Raw genomic sequence first — 16,045 nt, 5'->3', positions numbered from 1 at the left:
TCCCCCCCCCCCCCCCCCCCCCCCCCATTTCAGGGCACCATAATGTTTGGGACACATGGCTTCATGGGTGTTTATAATTGCCTCCTTAATGCAGGTATAAGAGCTCTCAGCACCTAGTGTTTCCTCCAGTCTTTATAATCACCTTTGGAACTTTTTTTGCTGTTTATCAACATGAGGACCAAAGTTGTGCCAATGAAAGTCAAATAAGCCATTATGTGACTGAGAAACAAGAATAAAATTGTTAGACATCAGCCAAACCTTAGGCTTATCAAAACCAACTGTTTGGAACATCATTAAGAAGAAAGAGAGCACTGGTGAGCTTACTAATCGCAAAGGGACTGGCAGGCCAAGGAAAACCTCCACAACTGACGACAGAAGAATTCTCTCTATAATTAAAATCTTCATTGATGATACAACTGCTGATGGTAGTAGTGTAATGAATTCTGAATGGTATGGACACATCCTATCTGCTCAAGTTCAAACAAATGCCTCAAAACTCATTGGCTGGCGGTTCATTCTACAGCAAGACAATGATCCCAACAAAGGAGTTTTTCAATGCTTAAAAAATGGTCAATTCTTGAGTGGCCAAGTCAATCACCTGCTCTGAACCCAATTGAGCATGCCTTTTATATGCTAGTTGCTGAAACCAAAATGTGTAAAATTGGCCCTTATTAAAATCATTTCACCGAATGTTATTTTTTTTTTCTATTACAAATCTCAAATTGTGGAGTACAGAAGCAAATAAATAAATGATAGGTCTTTGTCCCAAACATTATGGAGGGCAATGTATGTGCAGATGGTCATAAAGGTGGGCATTCACGTGGTGAGCCGAAAGCCCTGTTGCAATGAGTATGCTGCACAACTGAGATATTCTGAATCGCGATGATTTGGATTCACTTAGTTATGGTGTCCAATGGCAAAAAGAGTCGATAACCAGAAAATAGATATATGACATTATGGAAATTTAATGCAACAAGTTGTGATCTGGAAAGGAGAGTAGAGGTGGAATAAAGGGCAGGCCAGGAGTGGAAGTCGTCAGCACTGACCGGCTCAGGATGGTGAGGTTTCCTTCTTTCTGATAATCAGCGAGGTGAAATGTTCACTTTGCTCCCTCAGGCAAAACAACTGTTGGAGACAGCATTTATGGTGCCTATATATCAGTGAGTCCAAGCGCAGACTCGGCAATCATTTCACTGAACATCTTTGCTCAGTCCACCTCGGCCTATGCAATGTCCTGGTTGCTAAACACTTTAACTCCCCCTGCCATTCCCATACTGACCTTTCGGTTCTGGGCCTCCTCCACTGTCAGAGTGAGGCCAATCGCACTTGGAGGAACAGCACCTCATATTTCGCCTGGGCAGCTTACAAGTAACCCTTGCTTTCCTTCTCTCTGTGTCCCTCTCCCACTGTAGTTCTCCAACTAGTTTCACTTTCCTCCTGATTAATTTTACTGATTGTATGCCTTGATGTCACCTTCCCCTCGGCTCAATGAACCATTCCACATTTCCTTTATCCTCATCTGCTTTGATGTCGTTTTCACACCTTACCCTTCCATATCTCTAGTTTTCCTTTCCCTCACACAATCTGAAGAAGGGTCTCGATCCAAAACGTCACCCATTCATTCTCTCCAGGGATGCATCTTGTCCCGCTGAGTTATTCCCCCATTTTCTGTGTATCTTCAGCAAGGTGGAATAAAGATGACATTTTGATTGGAATGCTTCTTAGCTTAAAGTGCTAGCATAGAAACATAGAAAATAGGTGCAGGAGTAGGCCATTCGGCCCTAAGAGCCTGCACCGCCATTCAATATGATCATGGCTGATCATCCAACTCAGTATCCTGTACCTGCCTTCTCTCCATACCCCCTGATCCCTTTAGCCACAAGGGCCACATCTAACTCCCTCTTAAATATTTGCAGTTTTGTGGGTTTCCAACTTTCCTGCCTCCATGGCTGCTGCCTGACGCGCGGGGCATTTAGTGTATTGTGCCAAATTTCCAGTCCTTGTAGTGCTGTGAACTTCAGGGAAGCCGGAGTGCCGGCTCGCCCACCTTTGCAGGCGCAACAACCTGGAGATAAGGTAGGTTCACGCTGGCTGAGCGGGACAGGCAACTTCTCTAGAGAGAAGGAATGGGTGACGTTCCGGGTCGAAGCCCTCCTTCAGACTGAGAATCAAGATTACTTGGAGTTAGATAAATCAATATTCAGGCCGCTGGGTTGGTTGCGAGCTGCCCACACCTTGTAGCCGGGGTTTGTATTTGACGGGGGGGATGTGGACGCGCAGCCCCCTCGGGCAAACGTACGCGGGCACGCGGGGGGACGTGGACGCGCAGCCCCCTCGGGCAAACGTGCGCGGGCACGCGGGGGGGGGGGGGGGGGGGGCGTGCGCGGGCACGCGGTGCATCCGGGTTCCCGGCCGGGAGCCGTCCGTCCGTCTCTCCCTGTGTGCGCGGCGCGGCGGCGGCGGGAAATGGCGCCCGAATGTTGGCGAGTGTAAACAGCGAGCGGCGGCGTAGCGACACCGAGCGGCCCCCAGGCCCGGCGGCCACTCGCCTCCTGGTAAGTCTGCGAGGCAGCGGGAGAGGAAAAGCCTGGCTCTGTTTCCCCCGCGTACAGGCTTCCCCTGGCCGCCAACTGACAAAGGGGGTACCCGGGCCCGCCTCCCCGCGCTGAACGCAGCGCCTCAGCCCGGCCGCCGCTGCCACTCCAGGTCGAGGATACATTTGAGGCCTACAGACAGATCGGGAATGTCCGTCGGGGCGACGCGGGCCTCGGGGTGCCGGGCCCTGGATTTAGGCTAGGCCACGGGTTCCCCACCGTCGGAGTCAGCAAAGGGCCCGAGACGGCGGTGGCGCGGAATGGTCGTCCCCGGGGGGAGGAAAGGTCATCAGCGCCAGAGGCCACCAAGCAGTATCATGTCCCCGCCCCCAACCCCTCCTGCCCTCTTCCCGGCGCCCCCAGTTATAGGGGCACCCCGCGCCCTCCACTGCCAGCACCCTCAGTTAATAGGGGAGCTCTGCCCTCTCCAATGCCCCCACTCCCACTGGCCCCATCCGCACTGATCCCAGTCAATGGCCCTTCCCCTCCCAACCATTCATCCGAGATGGGTTTGCCCCTCTGTACCTTCAGCCTCCTCCATTGGCATTGACCACATAGCCCTCATCACTTGCCCCCTCCCCCCCCGCTGTAATCTCCCCTGACTGACCATGCCACCCCAACCACCATAGATCACACTCTTCTATACTCCTTACACTGACAAATGCCCCCCCACAGGCCACATGTTCTATAACCCCCATTGACTATACCCTTCTGTGATCGCTACATTGGTCACCTCTCCCATCACAAGGCACACACCTGTGCCCTCCCACACACTGGCCTTGTACTTCTACTTACTACATCCCTCTGTATCCCCCCACATTAGCCATACTCCTACATTCCCCACAGCCACATCCGCTGACCGAGTGGCCTAATTTTTCCATTCATCACACTCCCTCCATAATCCCCTGGTGCCTAGGTCCCTTGGCACCAGGATGTTGCTTTGCTACCTGGCTAAGCCTGACCAACCAGCACCACACACCATTTGCACCCAGATTTCTTGCTTCCTTCCCACATGGACCACACTGCTCTAAATCCTCTTATCTCCTGAACCCTTCATGCCACATTCCTGCCACGCTCCCTTACGCTTTGAAGCACTCCTGTTTAATCCTCAGTGTTATACCCCTCCATTCCTACCTTAATTCTCCACAACCAAATCTGCCACACCCAACTACCACCTCCCTTCCCCACCCCATATGGTGGTCCCGGCTCCCCAGCATTGTCCACTGCCAGCCACAAACTATTATCCCTCTCAGCCATCCATCTATCCCAGGCAACATAATTTTCCAGGTCTCCTCCCCATAAAGAATCCTCCTTGAACCCTTTCCCACCCCACCAAACCCCTCCCTTCCCCCAGAAACCAACCCTTCCTCTCTCTTCGTCCCCATCCCCGTAACCCCTTCCCCCCGTAACCTGCTGAAGCCCTTGGGTGCCACGTTTCCCTATTTTCAGGTTTTCGATTGCCCTCTGTCATGTCCCCCGCTACTCTTTTACTTTAGACATACAGCTGGCATGAAACTAACAAAATGTATGTTGTTGGAGTGTGGGAAGAAACGAGCACCCGGAGAATATCCATGCGGTCATAGGGAGAAAGTACAATTCCGTACAGCCAGCACCCATATTCGGGGTCGAACCCGGGTCTCTGGCACAGAAAGGCAACGACACTACAGCTGTGCCAACATGCAACCTCTGTACTCCATTGCCCTCTACCCTCTCCCCACAAATCCTCCAGAAGCTGTTGAATAATAACCCTCAGTGGCATGGACTGCATAATTGTTATAGGCTGTTGGAAATATTTTGTGTGCATGGATTTAAATGTAAAATCTGGAAGGTCATTAATGGAGCTGATGGGTCAGTGGTGCTTATGGGCATTTAGTGACAAAAGTCAATGACTGAAATTCAGGTGCATAGGCTGTTTACATGTCTTGTGCTCATGCCTGGCCAAATTACGCATAGTGCCACACGGTCAGCTCCTGTGACATTCCACATCTGTTTTGCTTACTGATTGCCACAGAAGCATGTTTGAGGAGGCAGGCTGAGTAGTTGGCGGCAGCTTCATGCTTGTCTCAGTGGAGTTACCAATTTTAAAATCACCTGGCCTGCAATAACAGCTGATTTTAGGCTTTCCCCCAGGAGAAATTCAAAACATTGGAAGCAACATATGTGACATGTGCCACGGCACACTAAAGGCCAAGTGAGGTAACTGCTTAACTCACACGATTATCTACCGAGGAAACCTTGGCTCAACACCTTTATTTTCCATTTATAATTCGGAGGAAGCTTTGATGACATACGTATTCACTGTAAAAGGATTACCAAGACCGATCTATTGTGTTTCAATTTTTTTATGATTGACAATTTTCATTAGTATTTCTTTCAACCCACAACGTGCCAGATTTATTTAATTTAATTTCACAAAGTCCATGGTGGAATTTGAATTCATCTCTGGTATCTTATCAATTTCCATATAATGAGGCACAGCAATTTTATAGTAGTTGGCACAGATCCAGATGCATGGAACCTGGAATGAAACCTGGAATGCAGAACAGTAACTTTATATCAGTCCATGTTACAATATTAAAAAAATTCAAGTCCAAAACATATGTGTTTTCTATCAGAATTTGTTTAGATAAATTGAGTATATTTTGCTGGTTAGATGATTTGCTTTCAAATGCCAGATTTATGACAATTCACAAAATTGTCACCTCAAATATCTGAGATGACAAGTTTATGAATAACAAATTAAAACAAATATTATAGAATTACGAAGCACCGAGCAAATCTGCTCATGGTTCTTTGGAAGAGATTACAATTGATCCTACTTCCCTTTAGATTGCCTCTTCATGTTTTTGTCCCTCGGAATATTTGTTTGTTTGGAATTATTGAATAACTTTGGAAAAACATGCTTGGCTGAACTAACAGGAATGTTTGGTTCATTTTCATTATAGATTAGAATTGAGGTTCCATGGTGTGATTTCATCTCCATTTCAGAATATAAATGTAAGTAAATGATATATGGATAAAGTGTTTTCACACTTGGTATAGTGCTGGATGCCAGCCATAGAGTGTCAGTCCCTGTAGCCTGAAAAGAAAAAAAATCACACACTGGATTTGTGCCACAGAAAACAACATTGTCTGTTCAGATTATTTACATCTGTCAGAAATAATATTCATCTCTCTCATTGTAGCCTATTTTTACCTCTCAGTTCTGATTTTAAGGCAGTTTTTGTTAACTCTTTCCAGTGACCAGTTTGTTCCACATTTTTTCTATTCCCCCATCCCCCCCCCCCCAAAAATGAGCAATTTCGTTTTTTTTACATTATAAAATGGCTGAATCTCCATGTTACACATCATTCCACATGGAAGAGGGTGGTCCTGTGATTTCAATGCTCTGTTATTGCTGTTGGGTGTACAATTTGTAATATGATTCTTTCTTCCATCCACAATTAAATAGTTGAGATCAGAATTGTGTGATTGAATACAGATAATATGTCAGGTTATGCACCATTTCAGGCTCTCACTTAACTTTTTTTCTCTGATGCCAGCCGGGCAACCTAGGCAGCTTTTTAGATTGCCAAATGACAGTTTAGGTGGTCATTTAAGACGGCTTGCATGACGATTGTGATAATGTGCTCGGACGAAGTGCGTAGTTGCCAGTCAGAATTATGCTCAATGAAGCATTCACATATTATTTCTGCTTCAAATAAAGTCACAAACTAAACATAATCACCAATCAAGACATGATATATACCACAATGACATGCAGCAAAATTACAATACAGTATCTCAACTCTTTTTACATGTTGCAATGAATGCAATTTCTATTACTTCTTTCCACTTCCAAACAAAAATGTGGTTGGATTATTCAGCGTATGACCAACCTCTGTTGAGACCAAGCGCAGTCTTGCCGATCGCTTCGCACAACACCTCAACTCCATTCGCAATAACCAACCTGATCTCCCGGTGGCTCAGCACTTCAACTCCCCCTCCCATTCCGAATCTGACCTTTTTGTCCTGGGCCTCCTCCATGGCCAGAGTGAGGCCCACCACAAATTGGAGGAACAGCACCTCATATTTCGCTTGGGTAGTTTACACCCCAGCGGTATGAACATTGGCTTCTCCAATTTCAGGTAGTCCATGCTTTCTCCCTCCTTCCCCTCCTATTCCCAGTTTTCCCACAGACTACTGTCTCCTCCTCTTCCTTTCTTTTTTTCGCCCTCCCCTCTGACATCAGTCTGAAGAAGGGTCTCGACCCGCAATGTCGCCTATTCCTTCGCTCCATAGATGCTGCATCACCCGCTGATTTTCTCCAGCTTTTTTTGTCTACCACCCATTCACACAAGTTCTGTAATCCCACTTTCCTCACCCACTCCCTCCACAGAGGCAATTTTACAGAGACAAACTAACCTACAAAGCCAATGCGTCTTTGGGATGTGAGAGGAAACCTACACGCTTGCAGGGAGAATGTGAAAATTCAACACGGACAGTGCCCGAGGACAGGATCGAACACAGATCTCTGGCGTGTGAGGCAGCAAGTCTACCAGTTGTGCCACTATATTTTGTTTTCCAACACACAAAAAATCATACGTTGATAACTTTGGTTACTAAAATAATAAACTATCCATTTTCAGTCTTAATCAGTCACGCTATGTCCCCCATTACAGTTACTGTATGTTTTAATTCAGTTCAAGTCTACGGAGCAGTACATTGGCCATAAAGTTGCTGCCTAATAAAAGTGCCAGAGACCCGGAATTGATCCTGAATATGGGTGCTGTCTATATGGAGTTTGCTCCTTTTCCCTTTGATCGCATGGGTGCTCTTGTTTCCTTCCACATTCCAAAGGTGTGCAGGAACCTTTTTCAGACCCAACCCAAAACGTAATATTTTCCTTTTGTCCAGAGATGAGAAATTGTGTGTGTAGATATATATATATTATACACACACACACACACACATATATATAGTTATATATTCATATATAAATATACACTATTTTGTTTTCTCGTTTATAACATTGTTTACAGAGTACTATCTTTTCATATTCTGTTGTGCTGCTGCAAGTAAGGATTCCATTGTTCTAACTGGGATGTGAGAGAATAAAACACTCTTGACTTACGTCGCTAATGTGTGGGATAGAAATAGTGTACGGGTGGACTCGATGGGCCGAAGGGCCCGTTTCCACGCTGTATCTTTAAATTAAACCAAAAACACTAAAACCAGAGGGAGTCGAATGAAGGGTCTCTACCGGAAACGTCACCCAATTTCTTCTATCCAGAGATGCTGGCTGCTCCATGGAAATCCCCCGCACAATTAAAGCATGGAATAGTCTTCACTCTACCATAGTTACCCAACCAGACGCAACTAAATTTAAGGTAGGCTCTTTTTTTCCCAAGAACCCTTTTTTGCTTAAGTCCAAGTCAAGAGTCAAGAGAGTTTTATTGTCATGTGTCCCAGATAGGACAATGAAATTCTTGCTTGCTGCAACACAACAATGATACAAATACATCTATAGATGCTCCTGAACACATCATCAGTGATGTAACCTGGGGTCATTGGGTGTTTCAGGTCTTTCAACATCAGTCACCCTCACCCAGGTGACCTAGCCGTGGTTGATCAGACCACGACTTGTGTTCAGGTGGCATTCGCTCCTCCCCATGAACCTTCTTTCCTGATCCAGAGCCATCTCGAGGCCTTCTCCGCTGCCTCTGTGGTGTTCTTAACGGCCCTTCTCCTCGCCACTCCGTTGATGCCCAGTGCACTCAAGGCTTTGTATAGCGATTGCCCTGCAAAACCTCTGCAGCCAACCTCGATGGGCATACATCTTGCCTTCCAGCCCTGCTTACGGCAGTCTATGACCAGCTCTTCATACTTGGCCATCTTCCTCTCGTGGGCCTCCTCCAGACGGTCCTCCCACGGCACTGTCAGTTCCAACAAGACGATGTTGGCAAGCCAACCTGGGCGCTACAGCCAGTCCCAGGGCATGTGAGCCGTCCTAGGAACTGCAGCCAATCCCAGGGGCATGCGAGGGACCTGGGAACTGCAGAAAACTAATTGAAAAACACGTGAAAACTAATGTGAAAAACAACACCAAGTGTTACACTATGGCGATAGTTGTGTCCCGCCATCCGCTCACTGACATGGGTTTGGCCCCTATGCAGAACAAGGTTGCCGACCTCTGTTTTACATCTTCTGATTTTCATTCTGCAGCTTCTTGATAGAGAATCTGTGTTGCAGCAATAACATTTGTTTAAGATGTTTTAAATGTTGAACCTGACATTGATATGGGTACTGCTAAAAGTAGGACAAGCTACATGAAACATATATAGTTCAATATAAGATTGTTAAAGGCTTGGACACACTTAGAGGCAGGAAACATGTTCCCGATGTTGGGGGAGTCAAGAACCAGGGGCCACAGTTTAAGAATAAGGAGTGAGCCATTTAGAACGGAGACGAGGAAACACTTTTTCTCACAGAGAGTGGTGAGTCTGTGGAATTCTCTGCCGCAGAGGGCGGTGGAGGCAGGTTCTCTGGATGCTTTCAAGAGAGAGCTAGATAGGGCTCTTAAAAATAGCGCAGTCAGGGGATATGGGGAGAAGGCAGGAACGGGGTACTGATTGGGGATGATCAGCCATGATCACATTGAATGGCGGTGCTGGCTCGAAGGGCCAAATGGCCTACTCCTGCACCTGTTGTCTATTCAGTTTTAAGCCTGCACAGACTAACGATCCCCGCACGTTAACACTACGGGGGACAATTTACTCTTATATCAAGCCAATTAACCTCCAGACCTGTATGTCTTTGGAGTGTGGGAGGAAACTGAATATCTTGGAGAAAACCCACACGGTCACGGGGAGAACGTACAAACTCTGTACAGATAGTCGGGATCGAACCCGGGTCTCTGGCGCTGGGCAGCAATTCTACCGCTGCAGCCCTTCAGGGAACTTCGTATTACTTACTTTTGACACAAGTGGTTAATAATATTGCCTCTCTACAGTTGTATTTCTGATCACAGTTTGTGTTGGCTTACAAACGTTTAGAAATATTACAGATACCCATGCAGCTCCTCAAAGCATATATAAAAGAGTACTGAAATTACTAAAGCCCAAAGAGTAAAATTCATTATTTTTCTAGTGATCTGCTTTCTCTCCCATCACCCTTCTTCCAGAAAGTTAATATTTTTATTTTTTGTTCTCCTTTGATATTAACTTTTTAATAATATTAACCATACATTGTTGCTGCTTTGATTGAATACGTGTGTGTCTGTCATTTCATTTGCACACACTCATTTTGTTAGAATATTCAATGTAACTTTCTTTGCAATCTTTTTTTCTATTCTAGAGAGAGCTAATTTTGTATAGTATGCATTGCCAAGCTTTTAGTTGCTTGTGTTCCTTGTGTTGTGTTCAGAGAATCTGAGCAACACACCTGGGTAAAATTATTCTCTCCTGAAGTCACTAATATTCACTGAGTTACATTTTGACAATAACGACTTTCTACATCGCTGTCAGGGAGCTGTGGATGTACCCCAAGGATTTTATGCCAATGTTCCAGTGGACCCTGCCATTTACTCTAAATGTCTCACAAGAATTTGACCCGTCAAAGGCATCACCTCATAGTTTTCTCGGTTAAATTCTATCTGCCACTGCTCCACCCAACTTTCGACCTGATCTATATTTGCCATATCCTGAGACAATCTTCCCGACTTACAACTTCACCAATTTTCATGTTGGCTGCAAGCTTACCAATCATTCTTATCCAAGGCACTTATATATATATATTACAAGCAGAAAGGTCCCAGCATTGATCCCGTGGTACACAACTGTCAGAAAGACACCCGTCCACCACTGTGCCTCCTATCATCCAGCAGTGTTGAATCCAGTTTGCAACAGGTGGGCAGGCTTGAATTGGTTTCTTTGGAGAGGTCAGACAAATTGGAATTGATTTATCTGGAGCAGGGGTCGGCAACCTACAGCCCATGGGCCGGATTTGGCCCGTAACCCGAAATCATCCGGCCCGCAGGCGTTTATTTATTTTTTCTGAGGACTTCCGTCATCTAGAATCCTAGAACAAGCGCGGACAGTGAGCGCGGCAAAACTTCGATTAACTGTGGTGGAAAGCGACTCTTTCTCGAAACCCTCCCTCCCTTCGCTCAACGGCTAATCACAATGCGGTTTACAGTCAAGATATGGGGCAGTGAACGAAGGGCTAGGAAGGGCATGAAAAGGCGATAAATTGAGTCCAGAAATGTTATGGCGACCCCAATGGCTACAAAACGCAGGAAGGTGGATGCTGAGTGCCGAGTCTTCCAAGACACTTGGACAGAAAAGTGCTTCTTTATACAGCACTTTGTCGCCCAGATGCCTTAACTGCCACACAAGTGTTAGTGTGAAGAAGAAGTTCAACATCAGGTGGCACTATGAAACAAAACACCTGAAATTCAGTGAAATTAGTGGGCAAGCAAGGAAGCATGAAGTTCATAACCTTAAATGGGGTCTGGCAAATCAAAGTCTGATGTTCAAGAAATAAAAGTGTAGAATTATAAAGGAACACGCGTGCTAGCTACGCGGTTTCTAAGTTGATAGCAGAAAAAATGAATCCCTTCACTGACAGAGATTTTGTGAAAGAATGTTTGATGGCAGTTGTGGACATTCTGTGTCCCGAGAAAAAGATTTCATTTTCAAATGTCAGTCTCCCTGCAAGAACAGTTGCACGACGAATAGAACAAATGTCAGCGGATGTGAAAAACTGTTTAAAGGACTATTGCAAAAAAATTCCAGTTCTTTTCAATAGCGCTCGATGAGAGTACAGATACTAAAGACACAGCTCAGCTTGCAGTGTTTGTACGTGAATTCAGCTTTCTACACTGTTGAGGAGTTTGTTCAACTGGTACCTATGAAGGGGACTACCACAGGAGCAGACATTCTTGAAGCATTGCTCAAGTGTACTACAGACATGGAGCTGGATATACAATTGATGGAGCGCCAGCAATGGTTGGAGAAAAGAAAGGTGTCGTTGCTCTACTTCAAAACCATATGGAAGGCCTTGGAATTAACCACAAAATAAAAAAATGCATTACCTAATCCACCAGGAAGCATTGTGTGCCAAGTCTTCAAATTTGAAGGATGTGATGGACGTAGTGGTAAGAGCAGTAAATCTGATATTGTCTTGGGGACTGAACCATCATCAGTTTCAACAACGTTTGTCAGAAGCAGAGGCCCAGTATGGAGACCTGCTCTACTTCTGCGACGTTCGGTGGATCAGTTGAGGTGCCATGTATACGCTCTGTGGGAATAAATAGCAACATCCCTCGAAGGTACAAATGTGAATGCCTCAGAATTTCGCAATCCTAAATGGCTTTCGAGTCTAGCATTTCTGGTAGATGTAACAGCTCATTTAAACAACCTCAACTTGCAACTTCAGGGAAGAAATCAACTCATACATGAAATGTGTGGACTCATCGTCGCCTTCGAAACAAAACTACGACTGGGAATGCCAGCTTGAGAAATCATGCTGCGCTCATTTCTCTAAACTTCAGGAGACCCAACCGACAGACACCAACACATTTGTGACTGATACGTGACTTGAAAACTGAGTTTCTTTACGTTTCGCTCACACAAGCGAATTCAGACTGTTTGCCACTCCATTTGGCGTGGACATCGACATTGCACCAGAAAATGTTCAAATGGAACTTATTGAGATGCAGTGCAATGATGTATTAAGATCTAAATTTAATGCAACGGACGTATCTCTACTAGTGTTCCACAAGATATACCTTCTTGAAACTGGTATGTATATCAACCTGGTAGATCACGCGAACAAAATGCCATCAATGTTTGGCAGTACTTACATGTGCGAGCAACTCTTCTCAAAAATGAAATACACGAAGAGTAAATTAAGAAACTGACTGACTGATGCCCATTTAGATGGCATCTTGCATCTGGCCTCTTCGAGCCTGTCACCTAATATTGAGAGACTGTCGAATGAAAAACAACACCAAGTTTCACACTAACTGCTATGAAACAGACAGCCAGAGAGGGGTGAGGGTAGTTTCAATACCAGTGTCTCAAACTAACTGCTATGTTCAGTAGACATAATATTGCTTAAATATATAAATATAGTCAATGTTTAGTTAGTATATTATTATGACCTCCATTTATTAACTATGGCGATAGATGTGGCTCGCCATCCGCTCAGAGACATGAGTCCTGGCCCCTATGCAGAACAAGGTTGCCGACCCCTGCTCTCGAGCATTGGATGCTGCAGGGACACCTAATAGGTTTGTAAAGTTAAGGGAGATATGGATAGGGTAGATAGTAGTTATTCTTTTTCCCAGGCTGGAAATGTCAAATACTAGATGGCATTGCGTTAAAGTGAAGGGAGGAAAGATTAAAGGAGATGTATGGGGATAGGTTTTACATAGGAAGCAGTTGGTGCCTGTGCTATGAGGTGTTGGAAGCAGAAGCAATAGTCTTCAAATAAGCACAAAAACATGAGGGGAATGGAGGGATATGGATCACGTGTGGGCAGATTGGGTAGTTTTATTTGGCGTCAAGGTCAGCACAGACATTATGTGCCAAAAGGCCTGTTCTTGTGCTGTACTGTTCTGGTCCATGCCTTGAATCCCGTGTGCCTTAACTTTCTGAGCCAGCCTACCATGCAAGACCATGTCAAAAGTCCTATTTAAACACCATGCAAACCATATCTACCACCCTCCTGAAATAAATTAAAAAAAAACTCAAATCAGATTTGTGAGACATAATCTCGCCTGCACAAAACCATGCTGACTACTCTTAATCAGTCTCTGCTTTTCCAAGTATCCCTCACAATCTTCTCCAACAACTTCCCTAGCACTGGTCTGTAGTTTCCAGGCTTATTGCTACTTTTTTGAAAAAGGGTGAAACCTTTTGCTAGCCTTTGCATAAAAACAAACTGCTGGAAGAACTCTGGGTCAAGCAGCATCTGTGGAGGTGTAGAACAGGTCAATGTTTTGGGTTCTGATCTGCATCAGGACTGAGAATGTAGAGGGAAGACATATAGTAAGCTGTAGCTGATTGTGAGTTGTTCACGTGAGCTGCTGCATTGTACAGTGAGATTATTCCATCTGCTATTAGAGCCACAGAATCATACAACATGGAAACTGGCCCTTCTGCCAAACATGTCCATGCCATCCTGAGCTAGTACCATTTGGCTGATATCCATCTAAACATTTCAAGCCTGACTAGATGTCTTTTAAACTGTAATGGAACCCCCTTCTTCCTCTGATAACTACATATATCCACCACTCTCTGTATGGAAAAACCTGCCCACCAAGTCCCATTTAAACATTTCCTCTCTCACCTTAAACCTGTGCCCCCCAGTTTTAAACTCCACAAACCTGGGGACAGGACATTGACCATTCACTCTTTATGGACCCCTCACAGTTTTATATACCCCCATAAGGTCACCTCAGCCTCTATACAGCTCCATCTTATCCTGCCTCTCATAGCTGAAGCTGTCCACTCCCAGTATAATTGTTGTGAATCTTTTCTGTATCCTTTGCAGCCTAATAGCGTCATATCTATATCTGGGTAACCAGAAATGCACACAATACTAATGAGTGTGATCGAATCAATGTCTTGCACAGCTGTAACATCACGTCTCTGCTCTTGGACTCAATACCCTGACAAATGAAGGCAAGTATGCCAAATGCCATCTTAGCCACTGTGTGTCAGGGAACAATATGCTTGTTCCCCAGGGTCTCTCTGTTCGACAACATTCTCCAGAGCCCTGTATGTGCTGCGCTGATTTAACATCCCAAAATGCATCACTTTGCAATTGTCTATTTTGTAGGAGTTTCTGGTTATTGAATAATTTGGTGAAGGTGCAGTGAGAATGCATCACCAGGAGACAAACTGGCAGGTGTTGAATTTACCATGTGACTTGCCCTCGTCAAGTAATCTACAGGTTTTGGGAAGTCTGATTGAATGAGCCATGATTTGCTGCAGTGGATCTTGTGCAGTCTCATTGTGGAGGCAATGCGCATTGAAGGAAGCTGGAATTTGCAATGATTTAGTGGTAGTATGACAGTAAATAAATGTATGTCATATACATCAAAATTTTCCACATCATCTTATTGTTTGTCAAACGTTCCAACTAAACCATTCAATATTTTTCTTGTATTGACATTCGCATCAGCTATTTGATTGTTTATATAGATTGTGTACGTAGTTGGTCTTTAACTGGCATTAATATAAGTATCTACGGCTGGTACTGATTTTTTCTGTTACCTTGTATGGGGTTTTATTATTAGCAGGTATTATTCTAACTCAAGAAAATAACAACAGAAATTAACTTGTGTAAACCTAGCCCAAGTGCAATTAAAAAAAAAAGTCTGTTTACAGTTGATGAATTTAACAATATATAATTATACCGACGTACATATAATCTATTTCCCAACCATAGTGACTACTCTATGATACTTGATACACAAAATAAAAAACATCATCTAAAAAATGAGGCAACGTTGGGTGGAGCCTGTTTATCCAAAATGCTAACCTGTCGTTACTTTTAATTTACTGGAGGACTTCCTGCATATTGTCATCATTTTCTGTTCTTAGTTTGTATCATGAAGATTCAGTTTTCCTGTTTATAATTCTCTTAAATCTTGATGTCAATATTTAATCTGTCAGTTACTGCCAATAATTATATCAGTGACCAGATTGGTGAAAACGTGAATGAAAGCAAAGAGCTTGCAACTTGTTTCTATTTTGGTCTGCTTTATGGTTAGCAGTTCATTACAATGTGCACTTTGTGATAGTATCTATTTCTTAGTTGTCATAGTTGTCAATTTTCAGTTGAATTGGCTGCAGTAATTTATCTCAGAAAGGCTTATGGTAAACTTTTCCATCAAAATGGTGAAAGGAAGAACGTAAAATCTCCTTGGCTTTTATAGTTGGTTGGAATAGCCTGTCGATTTCTCCTATCCTAACCCAGTTTTACAAAGAAATGTGTGGCTTTATATTATATAATAGCTAGAGTTAGATAGAGCTCTAGGGGCTAGTGGAGTCAAGGGTTACGGGGAGAAGGCTGGCGCGGGTTATTGATAGGGGACGATCAGCCATGATCACAATGAATGGCGGTGGTGGCTCGAAGGGCCGAATAGCCTCCTCCTGCACCTATTTTCTATGTTTCTATTATTCCTTCATATTATTTACTTTATTGCATTTCTGCTCTTGTACTGCTTATGCAATATGATTGGCACGATTGTACAAGATTAACTGCGCACACAGGCGAAAAACTGAATTCAAGTTGGGTTTGATCATCAGCAGCTGTTGTATAAATTAGAATTAAATTGAACAGTAAAAAACATGGAACTATCTTTGTCTTTCCTTTGCCATGAAGGGGGAATTATATTTTAAGCTTTCTTTTAAGTTTCCTCCCTCCACCCTCCCCTCTCTCCTCATAAAGGCATTCAA

The 16,045-nt window shown here is 44.3% G+C and overlaps 1 protein-coding gene across 2 annotated transcripts in view; it reads left to right on the top strand.

Moving 5' to 3' along the window:
• The first annotated feature begins 2,380 nt into the window (after positions 1-2,380).
• ctdspl2 (CTD small phosphatase like 2) overlaps positions 2,381-16,045 on the top strand; it is a 61,110-nt gene continuing 47,445 nt past the window's right edge. The window contains exons 1-2 of one of the 2 annotated variants that reach the window (XM_033050224.1): positions 2,381-2,555; positions 5,540-5,591. The gene's annotated coding sequence lies outside the window, so the exon portion shown is untranslated. The remainder of the gene's footprint in view (positions 2,556-5,539; positions 5,592-16,045) is intronic. The other variant, XM_033050223.1, reaches the window with a different exon arrangement.

The sequence above is a fragment of the Amblyraja radiata genome, chromosome 34, assembly GCF_010909765.2.
Source record: "Amblyraja radiata isolate CabotCenter1 chromosome 34, sAmbRad1.1.pri, whole genome shotgun sequence".
Lineage (NCBI taxonomy): Eukaryota > Metazoa > Chordata > Chondrichthyes > Rajiformes > Rajidae > Amblyraja > Amblyraja radiata.
The sequence above is the reverse complement of the archived record's forward strand: the minus strand, read 5'-3'. Positions and strand labels throughout refer to the sequence as shown.